At 34.6% G+C, this 5000-nt stretch overlaps 1 protein-coding gene across 1 annotated transcript in view; it reads right to left on the bottom strand.

The window, feature by feature from the left end:
• Positions 1–5000, bottom strand: part of LOC122259298 (uncharacterized) — a 32992-nt gene that overhangs the window by 31 nt on the left and 27961 nt on the right. The window contains exon 5 of the mRNA XM_086549181.1: positions 1–5000. This exon is cut by the window's left edge and continues 31 nt beyond it; it is cut by the window's right edge and continues 662 nt beyond it. The gene's annotated coding sequence lies outside the window, so the exon portion shown is untranslated.

Genomic DNA, 5000 nt, shown 5'->3' with positions numbered 1-5000 from the left:
GGAAAGCTTACACTACAATGTATGGAGCCTAGATAGTACAAAAGAACGTAAGGTACTGGTACTTGGATTAGGCCACACAAATTTCATAACTTGGAAAACACAACTAATATGAGACACGCACTATGTAGTGTCACAAAATACACTTCTGTACAAATCATAAATACAGAGTGATGCAATAATTCTGTACAGTTCATAAATATGTTTAAAGGAAATATACATCATTGAGTACCTGAGCCATGGAGGACCAGAGGAGAATGTACAAGACCAGGTTTGCCATTGTCAAAGGTCTCAAATAGATCACCTCATCATTGAAGTTTGGTCAATAAAAGAAGAAAAAAAAGAAAAAAAAGAAAGAATATGTGGCTCAACAATTTAAAGTATAAGAGAAGAGCATTGTGAAACCTTTTCATTTCGATATTAGAAATATAGAATAATGTTTTGACCCCACATCACACTATTTACAAATAAATAAATTATGTCTCTGTCAATGAGACCCTTGACATTGGCTTGTAAGGTCGCAGCAGGCACAGAGACGAAGGTCCTCCAGAAACTCTTGACTCCAGACATCACACTAGTTAGGCAGTGAGGCACATCCCAGCTCACTTCTATTGACTGCATTTGAGGAACAAAAATTTTGATTTAAAGTACCTTTCACAGGACCCAATGTTTTGTATGGCAGAACGTATTCAAAATGTATAGAAAAAATTAATCTTTCTAACTGAATTCATGCATTTGGATCTGTTAAATTAACTCCCCCAGTATCTTATGATATGCCTTCTTATAATCTGCACTTTTGTCTCACATCCTTAACTTCTAATTTCCTGCCTTTTTTACTTTGCGAAACAAGTGCTCTAAAAGGTTCCTAATTATGTACAAATTACTTTTTCAAAGAAAAAAAAAAAAAGAAAAGAAAAAGGAGGAATATATAAATCCCTCTCACCTAAAAATAAACTGTCTACCATGAACTTACTACATATTTGAGCTACCAACCTAAGTTAGCAATATAAATAACCATATGGCATATCTACATCAAGTCAGCACTCTTCATCCAACACAATTGTGTCTGACATCATAACTTCCTTTTTCCTTGTTGGGGGGTGAGTCCTTTTTAAAATTAAACAGAAAGAAAAAACATAAGGTAAAATTTTCCATAATTTACATCCATAAAGAAAACAATGGTAATAATGATACTGCCAAAGAGGAGCTGTATATGTTTATATCCCCTATGGATCTGTCAAGGGGTAGATGAAAGGCATAACTTGAAAATACCACAGTGAGACTTGAGGAAAAAATCACTCGTAATCACAAACAAGTACCCACTTGAACATACATACACACATTTACATTCACAAACTGGCAGACAAGTATACACACACGCACACACATACACACACACACACTAACAGACAGGTATTGGATACAATTTGATTACATTTAAATAAGGAGAAAATAAACAACCATTTTGTCTTACTTAAAACGAGTGATTAGATTTAAGATTATGAGCCTTATGGGGACACATTGCATTACTGTTTGACTGCTCTGAAACTGTGAAAATTATCCCTTGATCACAGATACTATTATTCAATGTCTTGAACGAGATATGGCACAGTAACTTGGCTACAAAGTGCTTCTAATCTCTCAACAGACGAGCTTCAGCACTTAAAAATCACAAATATTTTTTTTTTAATATACAAAATCAATACTGTGTCCCAGAATGAGTAAGAGCTTAAATACTTTACAAAAATAAACAGTAAGTCACTACATCACAACTGTTCCGTTAAAGTATGAGAGAGAGAGAAAATAAAAGGAATCAGAGAAAAGAAAGAAAGAAAAAAAGTAAAAGAGGGACAAGAAGAAAAGAAGCAAAAGGTAAAAAGGGATTGCACAAGAAAAGGAGGGTGCTTGGGAGATAATGAGAGAATAGCCAGGAAAAGAGAGTGATGGAAAAGAGGAAAAAAGTAAAATAGAGAGAGAAAAACCTGAAAAGAGAAGGGAATACAAAAATACCCAATGAGAGGAAACTGCCCCACACAAGACTGCAATCATATAAATCTCAACCACGTATATGGCTTCCTGAACAAAGTCAGAACAAAATTGTACTGTACCATACTGGCTGCTTCTGGGTATGTTCGGCTAAAGGTGCTGGTATAAGAGCATGGGAGTAAATCACAAGTAGGCATTTTGGTGGTGGGTGTGTTAACCGTAACTACAAAAATTACTCCTTTGCACTTTGCAAGGTTTCAAGGCATTCAATGGGACTGAAGCTCTTAATATATTTTTTTTCTAAAAGGGAAACTGAATGCCTTCATGTAACTCCTACACATTTTTAATACCGTACATAAACTTATATATGAAAAGTTTTCATGTCTTTTTTAAGCAAGCTTATGTGAGCTCTCCAGAAAACATCTGGATAAATATATTATAAATCAATTGCAAGATTTAAATGTGTATATTTACAGGTGTGAATACTTTGCACAAAACTGATACTCCTGCTGTCTGAAATGCACATTTTAATCAATCTTGAAGAATAACGATCCGTTGAAGATTTAGAGAAATCCCAATGAGAATTTATAAAAATCAGGTAAAGCAAATTTTCCAATATAATTGTTTTCATAATAGCTTTGACCCTAATGATAAGCAGCACCATCAATCTTTATGCCATGACAATCATTATTTTAGAAAAAAAGAGTAGAGTATCACACCTTTATAACAAAAAAACTGAAAAAAAGAAGTAAAAGAAAAGAAAGCACAAAACACATTCTTTGGATCATTTTTGATGGATGTCTCCTAAAAAGAAAAAAAAAGGAAAAAAAAAAAAAAAATCTTCGAGCAAAGTACCTCTCAGTATACAAATCACATAGGAAAATATTTCTTGAGCCTGGAGAGGTGAGAATGGCCCAACGCCATTGAGAATATGAGCATCAGTCGCACGTATATTGCCTGTACCCTCCCCTTTAATGCTAGGAAAAAATTAAAAGGCAACTATCATCTGGCGACTTGACTCTCAACAGGACCCTACGCTACGTATGGGAATTTTTTACAATTTCCTGGTCCTCGCTGTGGGTATGGAAAAATTTCTTTTAAAAACGGGAGAGAGAACAAACGGCACCAAGGAAAAAAGTTTCTCAATGGTAGTGGCTCACTCTGACCTTCAACCAATGATCTATAGACAAGATTTGCTTTGTATTTTTTTCTTGCTATCTTTTGTTATTAAATATCATTAATATTACTTATATTCATAATTCAGAGGACCCCAAGTACCAAATCCAAAGAATCACAAGACTGCAAAAATTATCCATATTAGGCCTGATACACATCACTTATTCATGTTGGTTTGCACCAATCAAAATATAAATAGGAAGCAATGTTGCACTTCCATCCTTTACTCATAAGCAGCAGTGATTCTCCTAACCCTCTAACATGGCAGTCTTTGTAAGGATTTGGTCCTTGGTGTCAGATTTCATGTCCGCTCAGAGCCATCCATCCAGATTCTTTAGTGGAAAAAGTGATGAAACAAATGTACAAGTATTTTGAAAACTGTCCTCAACAAGAGCACCAAATATGGCATATATGTATATATATATATATATTTATAATGTAAGAGGTTCTCAGGAAGTGGATATCCTTTAGGCATAGAGGTTACAATTGTAAAAATATGTTGTTTTTTTTCTACCCTTTAACAATACAGTACAGACTGGTCATTACAGGTTCCAATGGCTGATCTAAGAAATGAAGAGAGATTCTCTATAAAATCTGAAATACATCTCTATCTTCAAGATTAGGGAATTAAGGTACATTTATCATAGTCACAGTCAATGTGTTTTCTGGTTTCTGTATCACTGACATAATTGTAACTACAGAAACTTAAAACATACAAGATCTACTCCCTAGAAGGGATCTATCAAAATGAAGAGAAATGGTCTTGCTTTTACTTCTACTTCTTCATCACAGTAGGGGACATGATACTAGCAAGGGGGAGCAACACAGAGCAGGATATTCCGAGTTTTCAAAGACATATCCAACTTCGTAAATTATGAACTTTATCCATCTTGGAGAAAATAATCATGTAAGAATAATAATAATGGTAATAATGACGGTCAGCAAATAAATAGATAAATAAATAAATAAAATCTGGATGGAGACCTTTGACAGAACATAGGAATGCACAGGGAAGTTTGTGATGATGTACTTAGTGAAAACATCTGATGTACCCATGAATTATGTGATTTATGCCAAAAATCTGAATTTCTCCTTGTTCATTTGTCTGATTTGATACATTTAAAAAATAGTTAAAAGACAACAATCAATTTATTGTGGAATGAAGGAAAGTGTGTATGTGTGTGGGGTAGGGGGGAGGATAATAATGAGATAAGGGGGGTAATACTGGTCAAAATATGACATGAAAAAATTATGTTTTACAGCTTCAAATTACATGGGGTCATCGCTAATGGAGTGATAGTGGGTGGTGTGTGGGGGAGAGGGAAATGGAGTACGTGGCTTATGCATTCCAAGCAAGCTATCACATTGGTTTATCCTGCAATTCTTTATGCAACACAATGGCTGCTACAGTTCACCCACAAGCTGACTTGCTGGGCTTCGAAAGATCACTTGGCGAATTTACCTTATAATAAATTACAGACTCAACCTGCAATGCATAACAAGCACTAGTGTTTTCTTGAAATTCCTGAATGCAACACACAACTGTGTTGCAACTTCTCACATATGCCTTTTCTTGTTTTGGTCAAGACATCATCCTTAGGATGAAACACATCCTGCAACGCTAATATCCTAAATTTCATTGCAAGGATTCTAAGTTAGAATTCTTTAAGAATATATTTCTCATGGAGTAACCTTACAATACAATTTGCTTTACATGATATTGTAAGATGTGGGAAAAAAAAGAAAAAAAAAAAGTGAAGACGACGACAATCTTGCTATACATTTCAAGATTTAATGAACTGTAAACTCTCCTAAATTAGAATCCTCTTGCTACATCTTGT

Source organism: Penaeus japonicus, unplaced genomic scaffold (assembly GCF_977035675.1).
Source record: "Penaeus japonicus unplaced genomic scaffold, GWHDUDI00000001_assembly GWHDUDI00000021, whole genome shotgun sequence".
Lineage (NCBI taxonomy): Eukaryota > Metazoa > Arthropoda > Malacostraca > Decapoda > Penaeidae > Penaeus > Penaeus japonicus.
The sequence above is the reverse complement of the archived record's forward strand: the minus strand, read 5'-3'. Positions and strand labels throughout refer to the sequence as shown.